This window comes from Salmo salar, chromosome ssa23, assembly GCF_905237065.1.
Source record: "Salmo salar chromosome ssa23, Ssal_v3.1, whole genome shotgun sequence".
Lineage (NCBI taxonomy): Eukaryota > Metazoa > Chordata > Actinopteri > Salmoniformes > Salmonidae > Salmo > Salmo salar.
The window spans coordinates 4,557,314-4,576,135 of NC_059464.1; the positions used below are offsets into that span (position 1 = coordinate 4,557,314).

At 40.9% G+C, this 18,822-nt stretch overlaps 1 protein-coding gene and 1 long non-coding RNA gene across 2 annotated transcripts in view; both read right to left on the reverse strand.

Moving 5' to 3' along the window:
* LOC106583961 (discs large homolog 1-like protein) overlaps positions 1–18,822 on the reverse strand; it is a 223,627-nt gene that overhangs the window by 186,427 nt on the left and 18,378 nt on the right. The window lies entirely within an intron of this gene.
* LOC106583963 (uncharacterized) lies at positions 6,991–10,542 on the reverse strand. Its single transcript, XR_001323659.2, has 3 exons — positions 9,305–10,542; positions 8,594–8,758; positions 6,991–8,296 (listed from the first exon to the last, which is right to left on the reverse strand). It is a non-coding gene; the product is annotated as an uncharacterized lncRNA (long non-coding RNA).

The window sequence follows — 18,822 nt, forward strand, 5'->3', positions numbered from 1 at the left end:
GGTCAGTGGGTGTTACCTGTAGAAGGGTGTGGGTGGTAGTGTAAAGAAGTCAGGAAAAGGGACCTCATAGCCTACAGGTGACCCAGCATCGAAGACACACTCCAACGACACTACCGACAGTACAGAGGACAGGGACTCAACCTGTTACTGCAATGAGTGTACACATACATACAGAGACGACTGAAAGAGTGCCACACGCGTAGAGCAGCCAGCCAGTATGAGGATCAGTATGATGAGATGAAATCAACACCAGCCAGGATGCTGCCTGCTCTGCTTTGAGCTCATTGCTCAGATGGATACTGTAGGCCATGCCTGGGCAATTGTTTTCCATGGAGGGCCACTTTAGAATATATTTTTGCCATTGTGGGTCAGAATCATATTACAGGATTATACATCGTGTATGACTATGTTGACAGATATATCTACTGCAAATCATGTCCAGATATGCTACTTATTTAACTTTTTTAACATGCACAGAAATAAACCACATCCATGTTCTCCTTTTGGTAGGTGTTTTCATTATTAAACATGCAATGAACTACACGGAGGGAAAAGTACACTGTGCAATCAGCACCACGGACAGAACTCTTGTTAACAGGTATGCACAAAAACACAAGAAAGAGAGAGTTCAATATTACATTTAAAACTACTCAATCAGTGTGAGGAGTGAAGTATCAGATGGGCATTGACTAGAGCAGTGAAGTCAGGTATAGTTCCTGACGTTGCTATGCGCAGGATTGCTGAGAGGTGATCTATGCCTTGACTTGTTATATTTCATCGCTGAAAATGTCTGTTTACATAAACTAAGCAAAACAAGAGAAATCCAAATAACTTCACAGATCTTCATTGTAAAGGGTTTCATTGTGAAGGGTCTTCACTGTTTCCCATGCTTGTTCAATGAACCATAAACAATTAATGAACATGCACCTGTGGAACGGTTGTTAAGACACTAACGGTTCTCAGACGGTAGGCAATTAAGGTCACAGTTATGAAAACTTAGGACACTAACGAGGCCTTTCTACTGACTCTGAAAAACACCAAAAGAAAGATGCCCAGGGTCCCTGCTCATCTGCGTGAACGTGCTTTAGGCATGCTGCAAGGAGGCATGAGGACTGCAGATGTGGCCAGGGCAATAAATTGCAATGTCCGTACTGTGAGACGCCTAAGCCAGCGCTACAGGGAGACAGGACAGACAGCTGATCGTCCTCGCAGTGGCAGACCACGTGTAACAGCACCTGCACAGGATCGGTACATCCGGACATCACACCTGCGGACAGGTACAGGATGGCAACAACAACTGCCCGAGTTACACCAGGAACACACAATCCCTCCATCAGTGCTCAGACTGTCCACAATAGGCTGAGAGAGGCTGGACTGAGGGCTTGTAGGCCCGTTGTAAGGCAGGTCCTCACCAGACATCACTGGCAACAATGTCGCCATTGGGCACAAACCCACCGTCGCTGGACCAGACAGGACTGGCAAAAAGTGCTCTTCACTGACGAGTTGCGGTTTTGTCTCACTAGGGGTGATGGGGTCCATCATGGTCTGGTGCGGTGTGTCACAGCATCATCGGACTGAGCTTGTTGTCATTGCAGGCAATCTCATCGCTGTGCGTTACAGGGAAGTCATCCTCCTCCCTCATGTGATACCCTTCCTGTAGGCTCATCCTGACATAACCCTCCAGCATGAGAATGCCATCAGCCATACTGCTCGTTCTGTGCATGATTTCCTGCAAGAGAGGAATGTCAGTGTTCTGCCATGGCCAGCGATGATCTCAGATCTCAATCACATGGAGCACATCTGGGACCTGTTGGATGGAGGGTGAGGGCTAGGCCATTCCCCCCAGAAATGTCCAGGAACTTGCATGTGCTTGGTGGAAGAGTGGGGTAACATCTCACAGCAAGAACTGGCAAATCTGGTGCAGTCCATGAGGAGGAGATGCACTGCAGTACTTAACCTGTTGGGGCTAGGGGGCAGTATTTGCACGGCTGGATAAAAAAATATACCCGATTTAATCTGGTTACTAATCCTACCCAGTAACTAGAATATGCATATACTTATTATATATGGATAGAAAACACTATAAAGTTTCTAAAAGTGTTTGGATGGTGTCTGTGAGTATAACAGAACTCATTTGGCAGGCAAAACCCTGAGACATTTTCTGACAGGAAGTGGATACCTGATGTGTTGTATTACCTTTAACCTGTTAGGGCTAGGGGGCAGCATTGACACGGCTGGATAAAAAACATACCCGATTTAATCTGGTTACCACTCCTACCCAGTAACTAGAATATGCATATACTTATTACATATGGATAGAAAACACCCTACATTTTCTAAAACTGTTTGAATGGTGTCTGTGAGTATAACAGAACTCAAATGGCAGGTCAAAACCTGAGAGATTCCTTTACAGGAAGTGGCCTGTCTGACCATTTGTTGAACTTCTTTTCCATCTCTATCATTTACTAAGGATCTCTGCTCTAACGTGACACTTCCCACGTCGTCCATAGGCGCTCAGAGCCCGGGAAAAAACAGAATGTCGTCATTCCAGCCCCAGGCTGAAACACATTATCACCTTTCTCAAGTGGCCGATCAAGAGACACTAGCTTATGCGCGTGACCCCGACCGCCCCCGCCTTTGGGATTTTTTCCTCTGTTTGCCGAAAAGGAGATTCCCTGTCGGAATATTATCGCTTTTCTACGAGAAAAATGTCGTAAAAATTGATTTTAAACAGCGGTTGACATGCTTCGAAGTACGGTAATGGAATACTTAGAATTTTATTGTCACGAATTGCGCCATGCGGCGTGACACTTCTTTACTATTTCGGATAGTGTCTGGAACGCATCGAACAAAACGCCGCTATTCGGATATAACGATGGATTATTTTGGACCAAACCAACATTTGTTATTGAAGTAGCAGTCCTGGGTGTGTATTCTGACGAAGACAACAAAAGGTAATCAAACTTTTATAATAGTAAATATGATTATGGTGAGTGCTAAACTTGCCGGGTGTCTAAATAGCGAGCCCGTGATGCCTGGGCTATGTACTTAGAATATTGCAAAATGTGCTTTCACCAAAAGCTATTTTAAAATCGGACATATCGAGTGCATAGAGGAGGTCTGTATCTATAATTCTTAAAATAATTGTTATGCTTTTTGTGAACGTTTATCGTGAGTAATTTAGTAAAATGTTAGCGAATTCCCCGGAAGTTTGCGGGGGGTATGCTAGTTCTGAACGTCATCTAACAGGTTTTCGAAATAAATATGAACTTGATTGAAAAACGATGTAGAAAGGAGAGGGTTTATGATATGCTGGCTTGAAAAATGGGGGTCGATATTTGGCTTGGTACTCTGCTGACATATCAATGTTTGTTTAAAGCGAAATGACAGGGTTAGAACAGAGTCTTTCTAAAATAGTCATATGTTTGAGAAATTGAAGTATAGGATTTTTAAGGTTTTGAAATGCTCGGGTTGTGGGGCTTAAACCTATGCCATTGAAAAACACAGGGGCTGAGGAATATTTTGGCACTTCCTATTGCTTCCACTAGATGTCACCAGCCTTTACAAAGTGTTTTGAGTCTTCTGGAGGGAGATCTGACCGAACAAGAGCCATGGAACGATGATGGCCCATTAGACACCTGGCGCGCGAGTTCATGTTGGGTACCCTCGTTCCAATACGTTATAAAAGAGAATGCATTCGTCCACCTTGAATATTATTCATGTTCTGGTTAAAAAAGGCCCTAATGATTTATGCTATACAACGTTTGACATGTTTGAACGAACGTAAATATATTTTTTCCCCTCGTTCATGAAGTGAAGTCCGGCGGGCTTAGATCATGTGCTAACAAGACGGAGATTTTTGGACATAAATGATGAGCTTTTTTGAACAAAACTACATTCGTTATGGACCTGTGATACCTGGAAGTGACATCTGATGAAGAGAATCAAAGGTAATGGATTATTTACATAGTATTTTCGATTTTAGATCTCCCCAACATGACGTCTAGTCTGTATCGCAACGCGTATTTTTCTGGGCGCAGTGCTCAGATTATTGCAAAGTGTGATTTCCCAGTAAGGTTATTTTTAAATCTGGCAAGTTGATTGCGTTCAAGAGATGTAAATCTATAATTCTTTAAATGACAATATAATATTTTACCAATGTTTTCTAATTTTAATTATTTAATTTGTGGCGCTGACTTGACTGCCGGTTATTGGAGGGAAACGATTTCCTCAACATCAATGCCATAGTAAAACGCTGTTTTTGGATATAAATATGAACTTGATAGAACTAAAAATGCATGCATTGTCTAACATAATGTCCTAGGAGTGTCATCTGATGGAGATTGTAAAAGGTTAGTGTATCATTTTAGCTGGTTTTATGGTTTTGGTGACCCTGTCTTTGAATTGATAAAACATTACACACAACTCTTGTAAATGTACTGTCCTAACATACTCTAAATTTATGCTTTCGCCGTAAAACCTTTTTGAAATCGTAAAACGTGGTTAGATTAAGGAGATGTTTATCTTTCAAAGGGTGTAAAATAGTTGTATGTTTGAAAAATTTGAATTTTGACATTTATTTGGATTCAAATTTGCCGCTCTTGAAATGCACCTGCTGTTGATGGAGTGCACCACGGGTGGGACGCTTGCGTCCCACCTAGCCCATAGAGGTTAATGCAGCTGGTGGCCACACCAGATACTGATTGTTACTTTTGATTTTGACCCCCCCCATCCCCCCCTTTGTTCAGGGACATATTATTCCATTTCTGTTAGTCACTGAAAATAAACGCAGTTGACAGTGAGAGGACATTTCTTTTTTTGCTGAGTTTACATAGGTTGACCCAAACAGTACAAACATCTTCTGAGCATGACTCAGTTTTGTTCATCGAGAGATGCATAGAACCTCGTCAGTGACATTGTTTTGAAATGTTCTCCAATCACTGCATCCGACTGAAGATCGATAAGCTCAAGTTGCAGGTCAGTGGGAGCGTTATCCACATTGAAGGTGAAAGGAGAGGAAACCAACAGCATGTCATTTTCCAACACTTTAAAATCCTCAAAACGGCGAGAAAACTCACCGTTCAAAGCACGCAGCAGCGATGTATACTTCTCCCGCTGGTCATCTGTTAGGGAACAGACTAGTAGTGTTGGAAGGTGGGTGAGATTGTTGGCTTCTACTTGATGGGTCAGGAGGAGTAATTTTCCCTCGAAAGCTTTGACAAGGCTGTACATCTGATGTGCAAAAAGGCCCTTCCCTTGTAGTTTGGAATTCAGTTCATTCATGGAGGGCGATGATGTCCACGGTGAAGGCAAAATCAGCCAACCATGGTTTATCTTGCTGTTGAGGGTAATCCACATATTTTCCTTTCCCTTGCAAAAACTCCGCAATCTCCGACTTGAGGTCCCACACCCCTTTAAACACCTTCCCCAAATTCAGCCATCTCACGTTTGTGTGGTAGGGGAGATCTGCATGGCCCGACTCTGTCTCTTCCAACAGTGAGACAAACTGCCTGTGGTTTAAAGATTTTGCTCTTATGAAGTTTACCACTTTAGTGACCGTATCCACAACATGGCTCATTTTAAATACACATTTACAGAGCACCCCCTCATGAATAATGCAATGCAGGAAAAAAAATATATTTTCTGGGTTCAGCTCAGCTACTTGATCTTGTATTCATTTTAAAAGACCAATGTTTTTTTCCTGTCAAGTTTGGGCACCCATCAGTGGTCACAATGGATAACTTCTTTCAAAACCCAGTCCCAGCTTTGCCACACACTTATTAACCTCCTCCAATAAATCTTTCCCTGTGGTTGTGCTCTTCATTGACTGCACTGAAGCAAGCTCCTGTGTAATTTCAAAGTCTGGGGTTATGCCTCGTAAGAATATCAACAACTGCGCTGTGTCATTTGCATCACTGCTCTCATCCAGGGCCAAGGAGAAATGGGTGTCTTTCTGTTGTTCCATATTCTTTGTGATGTCAAAGATGGGCAAAGTTTTGCTACAGAGTCAATTAAACATTATTTAATGAATTCGCCCTCAGCAATTTTAGCAATTTTGTGGGACAGTACATAGCTAGCTCTCGCAATTCTTTCGTTTGCTGGATGAAGTTTTGTGAAAAGTCCTTGCTGCTTTTGCAACTGAGAAAGCAACTCTTTCGATGCACTTGCCCTCTGCTCAGAAGACATATTCCTATATTTCTTTGCATGCTTCGTCTGGAAGTGTCAGGAGAAGTTGTAGTCTTTCAAGACAGCGATGCTCTCTTTGCACACTAAGCACACAGCTTTCCCTGATACCTCAATAAAGAAATATTTCAATGTCCACTCTTGCTGGAACACCCTACATTCATTGTCTACTTTCCTTTTCTTTGAAATCTTTGAAAAACTGATTTTTTGCCAATTTATAGCTAGCTACCATTGATTTTGTTATTCACTCTCACTCAGATATCATATTAAACATTTTACTCCAACCCATGGCAAAATGTGTAGAATTGCAGGAAATTAGCTGTAAAACGGCACATGTTTCTCTCCACCACATGACAAAATGTGTAGAATTACAGCAAACTTGATTTATACTTGATTTATAACGGGAACATTTTCTCTACGCACCACGGATGTGGGTACTGTACCCAGAACGGAGATCCACTACGGCCCCTCATGATGAGATCAGATTTTTTTGTGGACCCCACAACTGTTTTTAACTGTGTATGTTGCTAGTTATTATTACAGTATAATAACTGTATTATAAGTTGAAAATAGTATACGTTTTAAACCATACAGTATGTAGAGCAGCAGTAGTAACAACCTGACATGGGGGAAGTGAGAAAAATACTAGGAAATTAATCATACAGTAGCAGAGAGAGTGCAAAGTGGTTGTTTAACCCTTTGACGGATATCAGCACACGTGTTTGAGCATTCTACAGTGGTCACTGCGTTGTATGCTTAAACCGGTGTGATTAGAACAATTCTCGATACGATTGATGCAACAGTCAGCGTTCGAGCTGGCCACACTTTATTTCCACAGAAACAATTTGTACATACACAGTCTTTACAACTTTATGTCCTCAATGTCATCAGTTTAGTTTTGGATACAATGTTCAGACATTCATAGAAGTTGGAACAGCTTAACACAATTCTCATCCAAATTGGAAAATGCAGGCTACATTAGTCCAAGTGCTAAATGAGGAAAGAGTGAGCTAACACAAGCGGTCATATTTAGCTAACTCTCTACTGACAGAAACCATAATAGGAATTAGCTACTAGCAATTACTATTTACAATTCAACACATTACGGGTGAGCTCACCAGTGATCAGAATAATTGAGTAAAACACTTTCTAAAAGTTGAAAGTAATCCCAGAGTTTGTGCGATCCTCCATGTTTTTTTCCCCCCCGCTTCAACCAAAGAAGAGGCGACAAAATGAGTTGGGTCTGTTTGCAGTATGCATGTTGAAGGGGGTGTGTCGTGTACCATCATTTACTTCTTACTCAAAAGACGAGTGAACCTTCCCTTCACCTCGTTTTGTAAAAACATCTTTGTATAATGTCAACAAAAATGGCTGCACACATAGTTGGCATTTACCTTAGCATTAACTCATCATAATCAGTACAACCTTAAAAAAAAATGTTTTACACACATCATACAGTGTGTGTCCATTACAATCTATGCAAGAATCAGAATGCATTATTTGTCAACACCAGTACTTGAAAATGTGAATAAAACAGTGAATAAATCAATTATTACCACACAAACCATTTTCTGATAATAATTTATTGATACAATTGGCACGTGCCGGCAGTCAATCATGTAACTTCTGACACTCTTACGTAACCTCTGACACTCACTCGGAGCCATTCAGTGTTGTTGTTTATGTATGTAGCTAATGGGCTAAGCTGTATCATTAGCAATGTTTTTCAAAAGGAGACAACTCACAAATGCCGAAATTCTGGGTATGAAAGTGAGGAATCAGATTCTGACAGTGACAGTGAGGAACTGCCCCACAAACCTTGTGCCCATTGAGAACCCTGAATCTGAGGACCCCTTGCCCACCAACGAAGTCCCAGGTCTCTCTGAAGATGCTGGTGATGAGGCAGACTAACAGTGGGTGAAGTACAGGGAACGGAGGTAGTTGGGAGGCCAGCAGTCATTTCACCCCTCCTGGCCCTGCTGTTGGCTTCGAGGAGTCCCAGTCTGGAGTGCGAACTCCTTGCCATCACCCGCTGAGGCAGAGTGCTTCAAACTGTTTCTGACAGAGGAGCTGGTAGAAGACAGTGGAGGAGACCAATCGCTATGCCTTGTAGCTACAGGAGAAGAGAGAGCCAGGAATGAGGGGGAAGCTTGCTAAATGGGTGACAACCACAATCAGCAAAATGTATAACTTCCTGGTAACAGTCCTTCTCATGGAAAGCATTTGGTCTGGTCTTTGTGCTATACAAGGACCTATGCATTGACAAGTCCCGCGTGTTATGGAAGGGTTTGCTGGAGTTCCATCTATACATTCCCTCCAAAAGGCACAGGTTTGTTAGTTCTTTTTCATGTGTCTTGTGAAAACAGGTTCTATCCAGGACATTATAGTCTACACAGGATCCACCACTGACCTCCAACATTATGAGGGGCTTGGGGTGCCCGGGTCCATGGTGATGAGTTCACTGGTTCCTCATCTCGCGAAGGGACACACTTTGTATGTGGACAATTGGTACAGCAGTGCCACACTTTTCCAGCATTTGCTCTCCAACAGCACAGGGGCCTGTGGCACAGTCTAGCTGAAAAAGGAATGGGATGCTAGAATTTGGAAGCAGGAAGATACAGAGCGGGAAGGTAGAGTTCAAGGAGAACGGTCAACAGCTGACAGTAAAGTGGCATGACAAACTGGACGTCCATATACTCTCCACTGTCCATACAGCAACCATGTTGGTCACAGGGAAGGTGGACCACCTGACAGGAGAGAGAAAGATCAAACCGGACTTTGTGCTTGACCTATAAACTCCAAATGGGAGCAGTGAATAAGGTGGACATGAGAAACAGTTTTATGGAATGCGCTCACACAACTGGTATAAGATTTTTTTTTTTCCCCCATGTGATCGACACTGTTATCCTCAATGGCCACATAGTTCACCACTGCCAGCTAATAGGTGAGATGATTACTGAACAAATTTATTTTGAAATTGGACATACAGTTCACATACAAATCACATACAGTTCCATTATGCAATTATATTGACAATATCTTACCCAGGTAAACCACTCCCTCATCATCCTCACCACTCCTTCATCCTCCCCTCTCCCCCATAGGTGAGGTGATTACTTACCAAAAGTACAGAGAGAAGCTCATGAGAGAGCTGCTGGAGGAGCACCACACCCCTCGGCGTCCATCCACTGGGGGCAGTCCTGCTGCAGACAATCCCCTACACCTCAATGCACAGCATTTTCCCTCGGAGGTCCCTCAAACTGCTGCTCAAAGCAGTCACACACGGAGGCATTGCAAAGTCTGCCTGTCCAGCACCAGGAGAAGGAAGCAGAGGAGGTTGACAAAGTACATGTGTTTAGCTTACGACACACCCTTGTGTGTTGCGCCATGCTTTGGGTAGTACCATATGCTCAAGCACTATTGAGCACATCTGCAGCAATTACTGACTGACTGACTTGACAGGTGGCCTGCCATGATACAATGCCTTAAGGGGTGGGAATTTAGTTTTTGTTGTTTAATCACTACATATTGAAATATGGGTTATGCATATTTATAAGTTGTCAGTCTTTTCTTGCTGTTTTCTTTTCTCTAGTAAAACTCATTTTTGTTGCTCAACCACTACTACTAGTTCAATAAAATAGACAACCACATATAGGCATGTATTTTCTAGCTGTTTGTTCCTTCAGTAAAACTGTAAAGGAGTGTACAATACATTATGCTCCATAAATAGATACATACGGTGTGCTACAGTAGAAACAACAACAACTTACAGAAACAAATATTATAATGTAATAAGGTACTTACTTTGATAGGAACACACACAAGTCCAAAGTAATTATTAGTAAGGAAAACAACAATGAAGGCAATGTGGGCACCAGCCGGAAAATGCGCCAGGGGGGAAATCTTCAGACAGGTTCTGTTCTGACTGGAGATGTGCAAATGTCTGCATACTTGACCTGGGGAAATACTGGGGGAGTACTTGGGTTCTCATTGAAGAGAGACATTTATCTGGCTCATCTAGCTAATCCTCGCCTTACATTAGCATAGCATGCCTCAAATGTAAATTGTCCTCCACGGTGAAATGGGCTACTTTTATGTGAATTAATGAGATGGAACGTTGAAACATAGCAGTCAGAGTGCCTTAGTTTGAGGGCGTTTTGTTTTTGGAACAGTGAGAGCATTGACATCACCTGCATAAATACAATTACGCTGGCTGGGTGGACCGTTAAAATGTACACTACCATTCAAAAGTTCGGGGTCACTTAGACCAATGTCAACAGTGAAGAGGTGACTCCGGGATGCTGGTCTTATAGGCATAGTTGCAAAGAAAAAGCCATATCTCAGACTGGCCAATAAAAATAAAAGATTAAGATTGGCAAAAGAACACAGACACTGGACAGAGGAACTCTACCTACAAGGCCAGCATCCCGGAGTTCCCTCTTCACTGTTGACGTTGAGACTGGTGTTTTGCGGGTACTATTTAATGAAGCTGCCAGTTGAGGACTTGTGAGGCGTCTGTTTCTCAAACTAGACACTCTAATGTACTTGTCCTCTTGCTCAGTTGTGCACCAGGGCCTCCCACTCCTCTTTCTATTCTGGTTTGCGCTGTTCTGTGAAGGGAGTAGTACACAGCGTTGTATAAGATTTTTAGTTTTTTGCCAATTTCTCGCATAGAATCGTTTCTCTGAACAAGAATAGACTGACAAGTTTCAGAAGAAAGTGCTTTGTTTCTGGCCATTTTGAGCCTGTAATCGAACCCACAAATGCTGATGCTCCAGATACTCAACTAGTCTAAAGAAGGCCAGCTTTTTTGCTTCTTTAATCAGCACAAGAGTTTTCAGCTGTGCTAAAATAATTGCAGAAGGGCTTTCTAATCAATTAGCTTTTAAAAATGATAAACTTGGAATAGCTAACACAACATGCCATTTGAACACAGGAGTGATGGTTGCTGATAATAGGCCTCTGTACGCCTATGTAGATATTCCAGAAAAAATCTGACGTTTCCAGCTACAACAGTCATTTACAACATTAACAATGTCTACACTGTAGTTTTAATTTTTATTTTAATGGACAAAAAAATATATTTTCAAAAACAAGGACATTTCTAAGTGACCCCAAACTTTTGAATGGTAGTGTATTTGGAACTCACATGTGAAAAGGTTAATTGAATATATTCACAGTCACACTGATATTCAGTACACTATGAATGGCCATGGAGATAAGACTGATTGGACTGTACCAGAGTAAGTGACCCTCTGCAATGCCACCCTTAGCCTTGTAAATTTGCCCATTTGTAAGTTAATATTTGTCTGTATACTTTTCTCAAAAGTCACTAGAAATGTAGCATTTAAAATTTGGGGGCATGTCCCCTGACCCCCGTAGCAAAATGTGTATCCCAAATGACAGAGTTGTTCCTATGCTTCGTGTGTGTGTGTGTGTTGTGTTGGCCAGTACATGAGGTACATTTGGGTCCAGAGCCCTGCAGTACCAGAGTCCTGGAGAGAAACAAGATGGCTGTTCCATCTGTTAGGGCCTACAGAGCCAAGCAGACCACTGTGATGCTACTGTGACACACGAACACAAACACACCAGCTGCGGCCCCACCAAAATAACCACACAGAGAGACCCACAGACTGAACAAAACACTAGTCACAATGAATCTTAAAAAAGAGTCAAAGGCATCATTAAATAGTTTACTTGATAAAAACACTGACAGTATGTTTGCTAAATTAGCTTTATGGCTAAAATCTAGTACAGAACTTACAGTACATCAATGTTCAGTGTCTGTGTCATTAGTTTAATAAATATAGACAGAATTCAAAAGTCCAGGTGGAGCTATTATTATATTTCCTTTACCTATCCAACCTTGACCGAGCTACTACATGTGCCAAGGTGCTAGTGGTCGATATGGTATTCAGCAAAGTATTTCACTTGCAGAGAAGTATTGGCCACACAGCTGCATTGACGGGAATGATCCACTAGGTGGGGGAAGACATCCATTATTGACAATGAACCTCACAACACCACACTAGATAGGTGCTATCTAGAACCTACATAGGTTCTCTGGCCGTCCCATAGAAGAACCCTTTGAAGAACCTTTTTTTGGTTCCAGCTACATGGAAACTGAAAGGGTTCTACCTGGAATCTAAAAGGGTTTGGCTTGAAGACTAAATGTTTCCAGACAGACCATAGTCAACAGAGTATGTATGGTAAACACAAACAAGTGAATACATATACGTTACTGCTTGTTTCTATCTCTGGTTCTTACCATGGCTGTCTACTGTGTGTAGTACCTGTCCAGCTTACAAAAACGGTTTTTTTATATAGTTCCCAGAACATTAGTTAGGTCAAGACAAATGTTCTCATAACACAAAAACTGTCCAGTCATATAAAACATTCACCTGATGTTGCAAGAACATTCCTAGAACATATTTAATGTGTTTTTCAAAGGTTCACAGAATATTTCATTAGGTTGTGGGAACAGTCTGGGGGGAACATTGTGGGTACATCACAAAATGTTAAATACTGTTGAAGTAACATGGATACAGGTTCATCTGCCTCACCTAAAGCCCATTCTTGTGGGAAGCTGCTATAGACCACCAAGTGCTAACAGTCCGTATCTGGATAGCATGTGAAATGCTTGATAATGTATATAATATCAACATAGAGGTTTATTTTCTGGGTGATTTTTAAATACTGATTGGCTTTCATCAAGCTGCCCACTCAAGAAAAAGCTTAAAACTGTAGCCAGTGCCTGCAACCTGGTTCAGGTTATCAGTCAACCTACCAGAGTACTTACAAACAGCACAGGAATGAAATCATCAACATGTATTTTTTGATTTAACCTTATTTAACTAGGCAAGTCAGTTAAGAACAACTTCTTATTTACAACAACGGCCTACACTGGCCAAACCTGGACAACGCTGGGCCAATTGTGCACCGCCCTATGGGACTCCCAATCACAGCTGGTTGTGATACAGCCTGAATTTGAACCAGGGTGCCTGTAGTGACACTTCTAGCACTGAGATGCAGTGCCTTAGACCACTGCAGCACTCGGGAGCCCCATAGGGTAGGACATTCAAAAAGCACGGCACTTACACAAATGACTGATGATTGACTGAGAGAAATGTATGATAAAAAGATTGTGGGAGCTGTTTTGTTAGACTTCAGTGTGGATTTTGACATTTTCGATCATAGTCTGCTGCTGGAAAAAAGTATGTGTTATGGCTTTACACCCCTGGCTATATTGTGGATAAAGAGTTACCTGTCTAACAGAACAAAGAGGGTGTTCTTTAATGGAAGCTTCTCAAACATAATACAGGTATAATCAGGAATTCCCCAGGGCAGCTGTCTAGGCCCCTTACTTTTTTCAATCTATACTAATGATATGCCAATGACTTTGAGTAAAGCCAGTGTGTCTATGTATGCAGAGGACTCAACACTATACACATCAGCTACTACAGCGACTGAAATCACTGTAACACTTAACAAAGAGCTGCAGTTACTTTCAGAATGGGTGACAAGTAATAAGTTAGTCCTAAATATTTCTAAAACTAAAAGCATTTTATTTGTGACAAATCATTCACTAAACCCCAACTAAATATTGTAATAAATAATGTGGAAATTGAGCAAGTTGAGGTGATTACACTACTTGGAGTAACCCTGGATTGTAAACTGTCATGGTCAAAACATGTAGATACAGTAGTAGCTAAGATAGGGAGAAGTCTGTCCATAATAAAGCGTTGCACTGCCTTTTTAACAACTCTATCAACAAGGCAGGTCCTACAGGCCCTAGTTCTCTCGCACCTGGACTACTGTTCAGTCACAAAGAGGGACCTCGTAAAATTGGCTCAGAACAGGGCAGCACAGCTGGCCCTTAAATGTGCATATGCCTGCAAAACGCTTATGGCTCAAAGTGGAGGAGAGATTGACTTCATCACAACTTGTTTTTATAAGAAGTGTTGACATGCTGAATGCACAAGGCGTCTGTTTAAACAACTAGCACACAGCTCTGACACCCATGTATACCCCACAAGACATGCCACTAGAGGTCTCTTCATGACAGATGCAAGCAGTTGAATCAGATTCTTTTTTTAAACAGATAAAAATACACCTTATGGATAAGCGGGGACTATGAAGAGACACACACACAGGCACAGACACACGCTTACACATACACATGATAATATACGCACTCTATACACACTTACAAATGGATTTTGCATTGTAGATATGTGGTAGTAGAGTAGTGACCTGAGTGAACACATGCAATGTTTTGTGAAAAGTGTTATGAAATGTAATGTCATGTAATATTTTTAATTGTATATAACTGCCTTAAATGTTTAAATAACTGCCTTGGCAGCAGCTAATGGGGATCCTTAATAAATACCAATACAAAACATTTTCCAGTTGTGCGGATGATTCTACAATGTTTAGTTTAGGGTGCAAAAAACATTCACCTGATGTTACAAGAACATTCCCAGAACACATTTCGGCAGTTCTTTAACGGTTCCCAGAATGTTTCTTTAGGATATGTCAACATTGTTGGGATATGACAAGAGATAGGTTCCCACAACACTAAAACTGTCCAGTTGTGTTGACATTCAGATAATGTTTGTATCAGGTTGCACAAAACATTCCATTGATGTTGCAAGAATGTTGACAGAACAGCCTTACTGAGTTTTTTTTAAATGTTCCCATATCATGTAATTAGGTTGTGGGAACAGTGTGGGTATATTACAAGAGAGAGGTTCACGAAACACAAAATATGCTCAGTTGTGATGACGTTCATAAAATGTTTAAGTTATGTTGCACAGGACATGACATAACACCTGGTCTGTTCTTTAAAGGTTAAGGTTAATTAAGTTATGGGAGTTGTCTGGGATGTAGCAAGAATATTATTGTGACATTCACATCATTGCACAGAACATTCCCACAATGTTGCACAATGTTCCACAATTTCCAAATAAGTCCGTTTTTATGATGTTCATAGCATATTTGAATGATGTTCACGCAATATACATTTTACATTGTCTTGGAGGTCCTCAGAACATTGCAAGAACATAAGTTTGACCAAATATTACGACAACATTCTCAGCATGCAAATTTGTAGCTCCTTAAAGCATAGCAAAGCAGGTTGGAATACATCCCTATTATGTTTCTCTCCAGATTTAATGTCAATTCGCATTCATAATCATACAAGGACAACCATATTTTTTTACACATATGTTGACAATCTGCACATTATTTCATTCATAGCAGTGATGTGAAAAAAAAAGAATATTAATTTTATCAATATTAATGTTGTCACGCCCTGACCATAGAGAGCCTTTCTATTTCTGTATTTGGTCAGGTCAGGGTGTGATTTGGGTGGGCAATCTAGTTTTGTTATTCCTTTGTTTGGCCGGGTATGGTCTCCAATCAGAGGCAGCTGTCTATCATTGTCTCTGATTGGGGATCATACTTAGGCAGCCCTTTTCCACCTGTGATTGTGGGATCTTGTTTTTGTGTAGCTGCCAGTGAGCAGCCCAGAATGTCATGTTTCATTTCCTTCTGTATTGTTTTTTGGTTTCACTTCATTAAAGGATGTGAAATTCCATGCACGCTGCGCCTTGGCTTATTTACGATAGGGAGTTTGAAGACAGCGAACGTGACAAATGTTGTCGTCATGTTTTTTCTGCATGATAAAATCGATTTCTGAACTACTACTCCCCAATTTTTGGGTGATCTGGTAAAAATTTGCAAAGAGGCCAGGGGAAAGGCAGCCTTGCCGTGTACACTACCGTTCAAAAGTTTGGGGTCACTTAGAAATGTCCTTGTTTTTGAAAGAAAAGCAATTTCTTTTCCCATTAAAATAACAGCAAATTGATCAGAGATACAGTGTAGACATTGTTAATGTTGTAAATGACTATTGTACCTGGAAATGGCAGATTATTTTCTGGAATATCTATATAGGCGTACAGAGGCCCATTATCAGCAACCATCACTCCTGTGTTCCAATGGCACTTTGTGTTAGCTAATCCAAGTTTATCATTTTAAAAGGCCAATTGATCATTAGAAAACCCTTTTAAATTATGTTAGCACAGCTGAAAACTGTTGTGCTGATTAAAGAAACAATAAACTGGCCTTGTTTAGACTAGTATCTGGAGCATCAGCATTTGTGGGTTCGATTATAGGCTCAAAATCTCCAGAAACTAAGACCTTTCTTCTGAAACTCGACAGTCTATTCTTGTTCTGAGAAATAAAGGCTATTCCGTGCGAGAAATTGCCAAGAAACTGAAGATCTCGTACAAAGCTGTGTACTACTCCCTTGACATAACAGCTCAAACTAACCAGAATAGAAAGAGTGGGAGGCCCTGGTGCACAACTGAGCAAGAGGACAAGTGCATCAGAGTGTCAAGTTTGAGAAACAGATTCCTCACAAGTCCTCAACTGGCAGCTTCATTAAATAGTACCCGCAAAACACCAGTCTCAACGAAGAGGTGACTCTGGGATGCTGGCCTTGCACTCAAATAACAAATGTGCATGTGTATTGGCGTGAAAAAAGTAATCAGATAGGCAGAGCTCACTCCTGCCTATGGACATCACACGTAATTTGTCGCCTTGTGGTAGTTACGTTTTAATAAATTTGCCTATAATAATAACGATATACAGTACAATAATAATGATTAACCTGTTAGGGCTAGGGGGCAGTATTTACACGGCCGGATAAAAAACGTACCCGATGTAATCTGGTTATTACTACTGCCCAGAAACTAGAATATGCATATAATTTTTGGCTTTGGATAGAAAACACCCTAAAGTTTCTAAAACTGTTTGAATGGTGTCTGTGAGTATAACAGAACTCATATGGCAGGCAAAAACCTGAGAAGATTCCTTACAGGAAGTGGCCTGTCTGACAAGTTCTTGTTCTTCTTGACTCTCTTTATTGAAAACTGAGGATCTTTGCTGTAACGTGACACTTCCTACGGCTCCCATAGGCTCTCAGAACCCGGGAAAAAGCTGAATGATGTAATTCCAGCCCCTGGCTGAAAAACATTAGCGCCTTTGGTAAGTGGTCTATCAGAGGACAATCTGACTGAGGCGCATGCACGAGGCGACCCCATGTTTTTATTTTCTCTCTCTTTGAACGTAAACACGCTTTCCCGGTCGGAATATTATCGCTTTTTTACGAGAAAAATTGCATAAAAATTGATTTTAAACAGCGGTTGACATGCTTCGAAGTACGGTAATGGAATATTTAGACATTTTTTGTCACAAATTTTATTGAATTTCGTCTGTTTTAAAACAGATAAAAAAATACAAACTTGGTAAAGTCGTGTGGTTCTCTAGTTTAAAAAAATGGGCACCCTTCTTCACACTTCGGATAGTTTCTTGAACGCACGAAGAAACAGAGGATATTTGAACATAACTATGGATTATTTTCAACCAAACCAACATTTATTATTGAAGTAGAAGTCCTGGGAGTGCATTCTGACGAAGAACAGCAAAGGTAATAACATTTTTCTTATAGTATATCTGACTTTGGTGAGGGCTAAACTTGGTGGGTGTCTAAATAGCTAGCCCTGTGATGCTGGGCTATCTACTTAGAATGTTGCAAAATGTGCTTTCACCGAAAAGCTATTTTAAAATTGGACATATCGAGTGCATAGAGGAGTTCTGTATCTATAATTCTTAAAATAATTGTTATGTTTTTTGTGAATGTTTATCGTGAGTAATTTAGTAAATTCACCGGAAGTTTGCGGGGGGGTATGCTAGTTCTGAACGTCACATGCTAATGTAAAAAGCTGGTTTTTGATATAAATATGAACTGGATTGAACAAAACGTGCATGTATTGTTTAACATAATGTCCTAAGATTGTCATCTGATGAAGATCATCAAAGGTTAGTGCTGCATTTAGCTGTGGTTTGGGTTTATGTGACATTATATGCTAGCTTGAAAAATGGGTGTCTGATTATTTCTGGCTGGGTACTCTGCTGACATAATCTAATGTTTTGCTTTCGTTGTAAAGCCTTTTTGAAATCGGACAGTGTGGTTAGATTAACGAGAGTCTTGTCTTTAAAATGGTGTAAAATAGTCATATGTTTGAGAAATTGAAGTAATAGCATTTCTAAGGTATTTGAATAACGCGCCACGGGATTCCACTGGCTGTTACGTAGGTGGGACGAAATCGTCCCACTGGCCCTAGAGAAGTTAAACAAATTATGAAAACAAAAACATAAATTAATGTTCCCAAATTGCATCCTACCTGAATAGCGAAATGCACAGTAGCCTGCATTTGGCTGCACAAACATTCGTCTCATCTTTGTCCTCTACAATATTAAAACATTCCCCTTGTAGCAGAGCTCCAGACTAACATTTCCCCCTGGTGGCACGACGTTTTTCAGTTTTTGGCACCAGACCATGATTTGGTTGCACCAATTTTTTCACGGCATCACGCCTGACCTCAGATCTCACCACACGTCACTGATTCATAGGACATTTGAACAGCATTTAATCATACAGACACAACCATATTTTTTACCCTTCATATTTTGATAATCTGCACATGTGGGTTTGAGCCTGCAATGTTTGGTTCCTAAACCAGATCTTTTTATTTTTCATGATCTGAAAAGCAAAAATTATCCTAGATCAACACT